Raw genomic sequence first — 12,270 nt, 5'->3', positions numbered from 1 at the left:
ATAAAGACTGTAACAAGGGACAAAGAATGACATTACCTAATGATAAAAGGATCAATCCAACAAGAGGATATAATATTGTAAATATCCATGCACCCAATACTGGAGCACCTAGATACAAAAGGCAAATATTAACAGACATAAAGGGAGAATGGTAATACAATGATAATAGGGGACTTTAACACTCCACTTACATCAATGAATGAATCATCCAGACAGAAAATCAATAAGGAACAATGTCTTTGAATGACACATCGGACCAGATGGACATAACAGATACATACAGAACATTCCATCCCCAAACAACAGAATACACATTCTTTTCAAGTGCACATGGAACACTCTCCAGAACCGATCACATATTAGGCCAAGAAACAAGCCTCGATAAATTTAAGAAGATTGAAATCATACCACAATAGTATGAAACTAGAAATAAATAACAAGAAAAAAACTGGAAAAACACAAACACATGGAGACTAAACGTGATACTAGACAACCAATACATCAGTGAAGCAATCAAAGAAGAAATTAAAAAAAATACATCAAGACAAATGAAATGGGTATTTACTGGGGGAGAATGAAAACACTGACTTGAAAAGATATATGCATCCCTATGTTTATTGCAACATTATTTACCATAGCCAAGACATGGAAACAACCTAAATGCCTATCGATAGATGAATGGATAAAGATGGTACACACACACACACACACACACACACACACAAGCACACACACAATGAAATATTACACCATAAAAAAGGATGAGGTCGTTCCGTTTGAGACAACATAGATGGACATAAAGGATATTATGTTAAGTGAAATAAGTCAGACTGAGAAAGACAAATACCATATGATTCCACTCATAAATGGAATCTAAAAAAGAATGTGAATAAGTAAACAAAAAAGCAGAATTAGAACTATGGATACAAAGAACCAAACTGATGGTTTCCAGACAGGAGGACGGGAGTAGGGGCATTTGGCCAAAATAGGTGAGAAACAGTCCTCCAGTTATGGAACGAGTATGCCAGGGGAATAAAAAGCAGAGCATAAGGGGCACCTGGGTGGCTTATTTGATTGAGCATCTGACTTAGGCTCCAGTCATGACCTTAGAGTTGATGGGTTCGTGCCTCACATTAGGTTTTGTGCTGACAGCAGAGAGTCTGCTTTGGATTCCCTGTCTCCCTCTCTCTCTCTCTCTCTCTCTCAAAAATAATTATTTTTTAAAAATCTTAAAAAAGGAGAGCATAAGGAATACAGTCAATGATACTGTAATAGTGATATAATGGGATAGATGGTAGCTATATTTGTGAACATGGCATAATGTGTACACTTGTCAAATCACTAAGTTGTACCCCTAAAACGAATGTAATATTGTGTGTCAACTGTACTCAAATAAAATAATAATGATGATAAAAATGGAAGAGCAAGGACAGGAAGGACTGGGAGAAAAAACATAGGAAGATAGAGCTGAGGTGACTAGAACCCAGCAGGTGTCACCGATTAGGATGGAGGCAGAGCTAAGAAGCTGGGAAAAGCTGGTCCAGCATTTCCTGAACCCAAAGCTCAGAAGATATGGGCCAAGTTGGTGGATCAGGTGACTGACAGGGGAGAAATTCTCATTTGAAACCAATGGAAATGGGCTTGAAGTCCAGAAAAACAGAGGATTCACTCTCTTTTTCAAAGACAAAGGCATGCAGTAGAGTCTAGCTTAAACTTGGGACAGAAGTAGAACATTTCAAAGTTCGTGTCTAGATAAAAGGCTTGTGGATAGAAAGAGGAAGTAACTACAGGGAATTCCTGGAAGGCTCCATTGCTGCTTTACCCTGTGTTAAATGGCCTGAATCTTGACATATTCTGTCCTTAGAATTTGTGTCTAATTTTTAGTTTCTCCTCCAAAGTCTATACCCACAGTAGTTAATGCTTCATATATAGCATTGAGGTAGATACGCAGCAGTTGTCCAATGTTGCTAGTCACAGAGGCTTAACTTAAGTCCAAATTTAATTAACATCAAATAACATCAAATAAAATAACATCCTGTTCCTTGGTCACACTAGCCACATATCCAACCATCAAGATTCCCATGAGACCACCTGTTGGACAGTACATATACAGAACATTTCTATCATCACAGAAAAGCACTGCTCTATGGAAAAAAGATCAAGAGAGGCCCTGAATCCAAAGTTATCATCTGAGCAGGGAAAATGCCTCCTGAGGATTCCTGGGAGGATTCTTAAGATAAAGGAATCCTGCAGGAAAGATCCTTCCCTCCCTCTATATATTTTAGAGTCACCACAGTTTGTCACAATATCTGACCCCTTTGGCTTCTCCCTGTTCTCTTTCCTCTCCTCCCCTTTTAATATTCTCTGTTGCAGAAAGCAGTAGGAAGACAAAATAAACAGAGTCAGAAACTGCACAGTCACATGAGCAGGGCTCTCTGAAGATGTGTACAGCATCATTTTTAGCATGCATTGTTTGCTGCAGACTCAAAGCTCTGTCTGTAAATGTGCAGATCTTTTTCATAGATCCTTAGGGATCACTAACACTACTTTAAAAAATCTTAGGATTCTCCCCATATGTGTCCCTGGTAACCATAAATCAGCCATACAGTTACACATTCCAATTTTCTATCCTGGTTATAATCATTTCATCAACAGGGTAACTCATCGCTTCTTATTAAGAAATTGGTGGGCAGTCACCAGGATGAGGAAAACTCACATATGCAAAATGCAAGCTCTTCTGTGGTTAGAGAAACATGGACGAGAATAGTTACCAAGAAAAAAAAATAATATTTTCACTGACAGTTGAGGGCAGTTAGTTTCCCAGGGAGAAGTGCTAGTGGCAAAAGGCTTTACACAGGCAGGCCTTTGTCATTTTATGGATGCTCATCTGTCAACTGTCAGCATGTTTCAAAGGGGCTCAAGCCATAATGTTTTCCTCTGCACCTTTCCCATCACGGTGGCCCAAATTTCCCTGACTAACCATCCGTCTTCCTATTTGCCTAGTCTGGTCACTTACAATGAGCGGGGATGTAGTGGTGATTCTGCAGCTGCAAAGAGTAAGGAAGAGGGGCGGGTGGCCTGAGGGGAAGGGCTGGAAGGAGGGGGCCTCTCAAAGACTTTGCTTAGCATCTCTATGGAAGCACTTCTGCCCAGGGAGGAGTTTTTTTGTCTATACCGTTGTTCCTTCAGAAAAAAAGGTTGAGCCAAGTGTGAGGTTGGAAGCACAGAAGCAGGGGATGCAACAAGCACAGTAAATCATAACACCCGCACACCCACCCCCAGGGTTCTTAGGGCCCCACCCAAGCGACAATGTCCTTCTCTAAAGTTCTAGGACGAAATTAAGTGTAATTGTCTGAGACGTGATAGTACATGAGATCAGCTATGATGACTGTGAATCATAAGTCACAATTCTATTTGTTCTATGGCAGCGTAAATATCATAAATATTTTTGGCAACTAAAACAGCAATAAACTATGAATATCAGTAGGTTCAAATTCTGTCTTGTCTACATGCTTGATGTACCTTGGGTAAGCTCCTTCATCTTTCTAAGTTTTTCTTTACTCTGCTCTGAAATAGGAATTATAAATATATCCACATTGTCGTTGTTTGAGGATTAAATGAGATAATGTGAGGAGAGAGCCTCTTGAACCTTTTAACTTTGTTTTGACTGTTCTCCTTAATTCAGTATTCACTTTGTCTCTCACCCTTCCTCAGTGTTCTTTCTTTTAGACTTGACTTCCAAATAACCATGTTTTCCATTCCATCCTCATATCACACAGCAGGCTGGGCTCACAGACAGCCACTCGGAAGCCTGGTTTTGCACCCCAGAAAGTTCATACCTTCTTCATTTCTCCTGTGAATTGTTTCCTTAAGCCCCTTTTCCATCCTAATGGATACTTTTCCCATTGATTTTTGAGAAACTTTTATATGATAAGCTTATTAAAGCTTCATTTATCTTACGTGTCATCCACCTCCCTCATTTTCTCATTTACCTTATACTTTAGGGAGGTTTTATTGACATAAAAGTTTTAAATCTGTGCTGCATGTATCAATTTTTGCCTTTGCAGTTTTCTCTTCTATTTTGTTTCTAAAGTCCTTCAGCATCCTAAGATCCAACATCTAATTTTTCTTTCTTTCTTTTCTTTCTTTCTTTCTTTCTTTCTTTCTTTCTTTCTTTCTTTCTTTCTCCCTCTCTCTTTCTTTCCTTCTTTCTTTCTTTTTAACATATAGCGTTTAACTAATGGGTATTAAATTTTGGTTTTCAATAACACGGAATAAGCCACTGTGTGTTTTAGGAAGTCAAAAAGCTAGACACTTGTGTTCCCACATCTCAAACAATTAGGTTGCAGGTACAAGGCTGAGGCTTGGCTATGGGCCTCTCCCATCCAGAGTCCCCGAGTTAGTGAGGCAAAGAACAGGAACAACTTCAAATTCACTTCAGTGGTCATCACTCTGTCTTGGGTCCTGGGGTGTCAGCTGTGGTATCCAGTGTTTAGGGTTAGATGCTGCAGGCCAACCAGGTTAGTCCCGTGAGCAGGCATGACTGGCCTAGATAGTGCCCTTATTCAGGTTAGAGAAAAGCATCCCTTCAGATGGAACCAGGCCCTGGGAGGCATAGCTTGGCAAACAGATGGGGTTTTTGCATGAAGACCTAGTCATCTTCTTCTCTGGGTTGATGTGGCACACACGAGGACACGTGGCTTCGTGAGTAGAAGCTGGGCTGGATTTCAGCCCCTAATTATCCCCTCAGGCAGCAGACAACCAGTTTAACTGTAATAGGTGGTCCTATTTCCCAAGATGGTTTCATGGGATTCTCATTAATTATGTGAGCTACCTAAAATCCTACTAATAAACTTTTTTTTTTAGCTTACACACAGAGTCAGTTTCCCTTGTTAGTAACCAAAGACCTAGATTGGTACAATGGTGACCTAGTTGTGTGTATGTATATTTAATTTACCAACTCATATATAACAAATTGTCACTCAACAGACCTAGAAAAATTTCTCTTAACATACTCATTTCTCTTACTAATTTGAAATACCACCTTTATAGTAATACTACTTTTTTATACTCTAAGGAATACTCGTGGATTTTCTCCCTGCCCCATTTATCTGTTTATTCCTGCACCAGCAAGTCCTTCTTTCTCAGCCGCTGTGTAGAAGCCCACCTACAGGCCCACTCCTAAGACTGGACATACAGATAGAGTCATGCATTGGAGAATGAACACTGAGTCAGGAACTGACTGACAGTCTCTATTTTTCCTGAGAAATATGAAGGTGGGTCAAGGATACCTTGCAACCGACTCATAAGCATAAGCAGACTTTTCTGGGAGCACCTTCAGGATGGGCACACATTGTTCAGCTTCCTCTCTGAATGCAAATCCATTGAGCATAGGGATTTTCCCTGTCTTTCTTTATAGTCTGGCGTAAGCTCTATAGTTGCTTAATACACAAACAAGAGAAACAGTTCCTTATGACAGCATCTGAAATGTTTGCTTTGGTGTTTAAATAAAGCAAATTTTGAAATAGATGATAAACATCATTAAGCTCTCTTCCAATGTACTGTCATATTAAATGTCAGCAAACTTAACGGAAGAAGAGAAGTTGCAATAACGAATGTGTCATGTCCCAGGTGCCATCTTCCTTGGCTTTTTGGCTTAAATGTGAGTTGTGGTATGAAAGCTTTGTGTGTGCTCAGAGCCACAAAGCCCCTAGAGCATCACTGCATTTTCTTTTGCCGAAACAAAGTGAACATTGATTTTTCCAAGAAAAAAAATAAGAGAGAGAGAAAAACCAAATAGGAAATGCTATTACACATTTCCATCTAAATTGATTGACCATTTTTTGAGCATGCAAGCCCCGTCAGCCTAGTAGAGCATTTAAGAACACAGATACCAGAGAAGACGGCCTAGTTCAATCCTGGCTCAACAACACATTAGCTCTGTGACCTTGGACACATTCTAGCTGTGTGCCTTGGTTTTCTTGTTTACAAAATAAGTTGGTTTTTAAAGTTAGATAAAGCCTTGAGAGCAATGTTTTACACATAAATGCTACATAAGTGTTAGCTATTACTCTCACATGCAGCATAGGTAGAGCAGGAGATATTGTCGATGCTACAACCTTTGATTCTGTGAACTGTGAACTTAGAGCTGTGTTCTAAGCTCTAGGAGTTCTATGAAGATTCCTGACAACCAATTCTCATAAATACCCTCTTCTGTACACTGAGAACGGGAACCTTCCCAGTGGACTTAAATGGGGGTAGGCTCTACCAGTCCACTTTTAAATGGCTATTGTAATGCATACCCTAGAGATTAGTGACTATAGAGCAGTTATCATGTGATGAAAAATTATAAATTGTGATGACACAATGTTAAGATCACAAACTAGATGAGGTCTTAATTGACAACTGGCCTTGTTATCTATGTATTGCTAGAAAGAAGGGCTACAGATCAACCCCTCCAAAATCAAAATCATTACTGTTGGCAAACTCACCTTGTCTTTAATCTGACCATCCTTTGTGGCAGCCCACTTCATTTAGAAAAATGAGAAAAAATGTGTTGCTCATTGTGCAGAAGGCACAATAAGCTACACAAAAGTGCAACAGAAATGGCATGTGGCGTGAATGCTTTACTGAGATGTTTTTAATGGTTGAGGTAGAAAAATCTGTTATGTAAATTGTCCAATTAAAATTCTCACCACCCACACTTGATGGCAGAGGACATCGTCTTCGTTATTTGTTCTGTGCGTTCAGATAGATTTAAAAAATTACTTCCTGAAGAGCATCTTGGCCTTGCCTTGGGTCCTCTCTACTCATTGTCACAGGGAGATGAGATGGCCTCTATCCAAGGCTGCTTAGCTTTTATTCATTCTCTCCTCAGCATAGCCAGCTTTTAAAGTATGCAGCTCTGTACTTAACTTGCCACATAAAATAACTGCACTACAAGGACTTGTTAGGAACTATATTCTCAAAATCACTGCCAATCAATAGCTATTTAAGTCTCCTGAAGGCAAAAATATTAGGCCTGTTGATTTGAACTCCTAGGTATTTCTCAAATCCATTTTCCTCTTCATTTCCATCACAACACTGTAATCTTAGCCACCATGGTCTTTTGTATCACAAGAGCTTTCTAACTCTACTCCCCACATTTATTCTTATCCTAACCTCTGCAGGCTCTACCTCTCACCTTAAGCTATTAAAAAACCTCACAGATGAGCTTGGGCCATCCCCTGCCTCACAGCCTTCAATGACTTCCCACTGGCCTTAGGTTAAAATCTCAAATCCTCATCCTGTACCACAGGGTGCAGCACAGTCTGGCCTCAATTTGTCTCTCCAGTCTTATCTCACAGCAACTTTTCTGCCCTCTTGCCTCCGGCCATGCTGGCCTTCTCCCTCTCTCTCTCTCTCTCTCTCCTCGAGTACCCAGATTCCACCCCAGGGCCTTTGTGTGTGCTGTTTACTCTGTGGACTGCTTTTGTACCACTCCCCTCCCCTCCCCCTAACCTCTCTTCCCCTGTGATACTGCAACCTACACCCATGCCTGGATAAATCCTATTGTTTGTCATTAACTTCCTTGATGTATCCCTTGGCCTACTTATCACAGTTTATAATTATATTTCCATTTTTGAGATTATTTGTTAGACATCTGTCATCTTCCTCCCCAAATAAAAACAGATGTTAACACTGTACTTGAAGGACTCTATCCCTTGAATTTAGCATTGTTCATTGTACATAATAAGTATTTAATTAACATGAGGGAAGAAAATGATTGTCACAAGGGTATGCAGTTCTCCATTCTTCTAGATATTTCAGAATTTATCCTTGGACAAAGTCAATTAATAAGAAATATGTATACCTGGATCCTTAGACATTGCCTCACCACCCCCACCCACTATATAATTAACTTACATGTACCTTGGAATGATTTCATCAGTGGGAGATGTTATGAGAGATAATCTTATGAAACAAGTATTTACTATAAAGCAAATTAAGGACAGTACCCATTCTATGAGGACCCACAGACACATGTATCTCTGAAATAGTCATGCTTCTTTGGAGCTACCAGTTGGGTTTTGTCTTGTAAACACTACGAAAAGCATAATTAATGGTATCTTATTCTTTAAACATATTGATGGCCTTCTCTTGGCAAATGCATATAATTTCATGACACACTTTTTATATGCTAATCTTATTACTGGTAACACCTTACTTTCTTACACTTTTTATTTTCCCTCAACTTTCTCACCTCTTGTGAATTTATTTGTGTTACCATGTGCATCTTCACAAGCCTATCTTAAATCCTTTCTGAAATAAGGTAGGGCATAAATAAACAAACAAAAACTGTATAATATATGCTTCTCAGCAACACTTCTGTGCATTTCCCTGGAGACACCAAAACAATTGTGAAAATAAGGCCAACGAGTTCTTTTCAGTTTCCTCTACAGTCATAGAGAATCACTTGGGCTCTGAAACTGCTCCCTAGATGGAGTCAAGTTGCTTCTTTAGTAATTCCATTCATAAATACACATTTGGCTGTCTAGTAGAACACTTGAAATCTTGATAATCAAAAGCTTATTGTATGTTTGAAAAGCTTGAAAAGGAAATTGAAGTTAATACCAAGGGAGCATAGAATAAAGTTAGCGGTTTTCCTTCAAAACCAGCAGGAGGTCATCTAAAGTATAATGTAATGCACAACTTTTAATTTTATGGACTTTTTCTGCTTTTCTTTTTGTTTTGCATTTACAGTAGTAAGGTTAATTTATCATACATAATTAACTTGCTATCTATAGAAGAAAAAAATTCACAGTTGTACTGGTGTTTTATGATAGGACAATAGACATGTTTGGCATTATAAATTTCTTATTTGAAAAGGTTTCAGAAGTGAAAAAGTTAAGGACTTAATATAATTATACCTCTACCTAGTTATTTATCTCTCCCCCAACACATACCCAACATACAATCACGAAACAGAAACAGAATCACTGTAATGAAAAATGGCCATTTAGCAAAAGAGAGTATGGAAAACAATGGTCACTAGGCCATATATAGCAACAAGAAGTCCCTCTGGGCAAAAATCATAAAGATTTTTGTATCCCACCTGGCTGCCTTTCCTTCTGGTCCCTGGGAATCTCTCCATTGACCTTTGTTCTCTGTGGGTCCTGGGTTCTGCACTCTGGGACTTTCTTTTCTACCATTTTCTTCCATGACCACATCAGAAGTGGGCACTGGAGTTATGCCCTCTTTTGGGGGTTTCACAGTTTTTATATCCTGCTTCTTGCTGGCACAGGTTTTAGAGTCCAGGGATTATTTTAGGGGCTGGACAGACATTTGCAGACCGAGTTTAGTTTCTTTGGTCATACAATCACCTCAGAAACTTAGGTTTCTGATATGTTTGTATCCAATCTATTCCATGCATGGGTAATCCTAGCCAAAGATTTGATCTTTGAATATAAAAGTTCTTACTCTTCCTTTCCTATGTGATTACTCCTTTCTCTTTCACCTAGAGAATGGCTACCTTATACCTGTCTGAAGACAACCTCCCTAAATTGATACGTGCCTCTGAACTGGCTCCCATTGTCTTGCAGGGAGCAATTATCAAAAGGCACTTGGAAATCCTGTTGGGAGAGAGTCCTATCTGTGGTTGGGGAGTCTTTTCCTTTTACCACTTGATTTAGAATACAAATGAAGTTAGGTTTGTCATTCCAGCAAGACCCCAAATTACTGGGCCCTTGGCAATTTGCAGGCCACAAGCCAAGAATGTTCCTTTCTACTTCTATTTGCAGATGAGCTAGCTCTGGCCTGAGTTTATCTTTCTCCTTTGGGATTATGCTGAAAGTGACACAAAGTGGACAAACACACCAACATTCTGAATTTTCTCTATAGCTGCAATCAGCACATGGTTTGCCTTCCAAAGTGCTGCTGGAAATGATTTAACAAAGTATTTTGCAACATTTTATTAAATCTTTTACTACCCTACTAAATTCACTAAGCCAAGAACTCATTTTGGATGTATTTACTTGCAATACCCCATGGCCAGATACCATATTTTAAATCATTCAGGATTAGCTTTAGTTGAGAGTGACAGAAAGCCCAAAATAACCCATCTTAAATAACACATTACAGTAGCTCCCCCGTATCTGTGGGAAACACATTCCAAGACCCCCAGTGGATGCCTGAAAATCCAGGTAGTACTGAACCTTGTATGTGCTGGTTGTTTCCTATACATACATGCCTATGACTAAGTTTCATTGATAAATTAGGCACAGTAAGAGATTAACAACATGATTAATAATAAAATAGAACTACTGTAGTGATATACTTTAATAAAAGTTATGTGAATGTGGTCTTCTTCTTTCTCAAAACACATTATCATACTGTATTCACCATCCCCTGCTTGTGCTTATGTAAGATGACAGATTGGCTGCCAGATGAGATGCAGTGAGGGGAATGATGTAGGCATTGTGATGTGGCATTAGGCTACTATTGACCTGATGATATGTCAGAAGGATCTCCTACTTCTGGACCACGGTTGACCAAGGGTAAATAAAATTCAAGAAAGCAAAACTGTGGTTAAGAGAAGTCTAGTATACAGTTTTCTCACAGGTAAACAATACCTGAGGATAAGCATCCCATGGTGGTTCTGTTCCTAAGTGTTTAAAGGCCCAACCTTTGTACCAACCACAATATTTCCCCGAGATGTTGCCCAATCCTCATGGTCCAAGATACCTGGCATCAAATCCACAATCCAAGCAGCTGCCACTTTAATCAAACTTCCATGGGGACAAGGAGGAAATGAAGAAAGGCATGCCCCATTTCCAAAGTTGCACAGACCACTAGAATCTACTCCCATCGCTATACCTGGGAGCAAATGTAGTCTTTATTTTGGGTAGCAATGAACTTAGCTAAAAATCAGCAGTCTGTTATTATAGAAAATGATGAGACTTGGTTTGGGGAGGCAAGAAGAGTAATCACAATTGAATAGATTGGAGGGTAAGAGGGATCAAACACTGGGATGGCACCAGACTTGGAGGCTGCATTTCAAGCAGTGCCCTGTGTCCCTGTGCACAGGAGCATAGTGTGGGGAGGCAGTGGTGGGGCTGGATAAGCAGATATACCTGAGACCAGGAATTATAGAATAAAAAAGTTCCCTGGTTGGATGTGCTATCTGGTGGGGACAGGTCTCAGAGGCTTCACAGAAAACCTAATGAGAGTCATCAAATTGTTATGTAATGTGGAAATGAAAGATGCTGTTTGAAAAAGCCCATTAAGAAGCTCTCAACAGCTTGGGAAGCAGTAGTGTTTCTTTTAGCAGAAACTGACTCTGGAAGAGAATGGAAGATTTAGGAATACTAGAAGGGAGTGGTGGATTGTTTTCTCTGAAAATAAAAAAATAGGTTGGAGGAAAAAAAATGTGCTAACCTAGTCAAGAGGTGAAATGGAACTTGAGAATAAAGATCAGACAAAATTTAAAATTCCAGGCAGCTGAAAAAAAAATTCCAGGCAGCTGGAGGACAATATGAGAGGAAAAATGACTGTGAGTATAGAAGAAAGAAGTTTGATGGAATCTTTGTGTTCTCAGGTATACACATCTATGGTGTGGACAAGAATATATTTTATACAGAGACTTAGAAGTGGACTTCATATTTTGATTTAAATTGTATATGTGATCTTATAGGCATTTTCAAAGCCTATGGATTTTTGAATAATGACATATCAGTTTACTGGAAAGATTTACTTTCTTCAAAATAAACTGATATGATAGAGGTGACAGGGGACTAACTATGTATGATAACAAGAACGAGATGGAAATTCACACATCTGATTGCAGCAGCTTTATATCAACCTCTAAGAAATAAAAAGAGCAACAGAATGAGGTTGAAGAAGTGGGACCTAGAGCAATGGCTCCCAAACCTGACTAGATAGACTTAGGGGAACTTACAAAAGAACTGATTTCAGGGCCCCCTGCACGACCTGCCAGATTTTATAATCTAGTATCCAGGACTCAAGAATCTGTATTTATAACTTAAACAACCACTCTGAGACTGTTCCCTCTGGAACTGGCATTTGGGAACTATTGCTATAGACAGAGAGAAGGATGATAACAATGACACTTTCCAGATCACTTTGCAGATCACAAAACTGGCACAGAGAGAAAGCCTAGCATCTAGTAGGAGTGGCGCCCACCCACCATCATCTGCATGTTTCATTCTGGTGAATCAGAGCATCTGATGCTTTCTGGGCTTTTCTTGAGACCTTGATGGAAATGCTATCTCC

The sequence above is a fragment of the Panthera pardus genome, unplaced genomic scaffold (assembly GCF_024362965.1).
Source record: "Panthera pardus isolate Hobbes unplaced genomic scaffold, ASM2436296v1 HiC_scaffold_13, whole genome shotgun sequence".
Taxonomy (NCBI): Eukaryota; Metazoa; Chordata; class Mammalia; order Carnivora; family Felidae; genus Panthera; species Panthera pardus.
Note: the sequence above shows the minus strand (reverse complement) of the source record.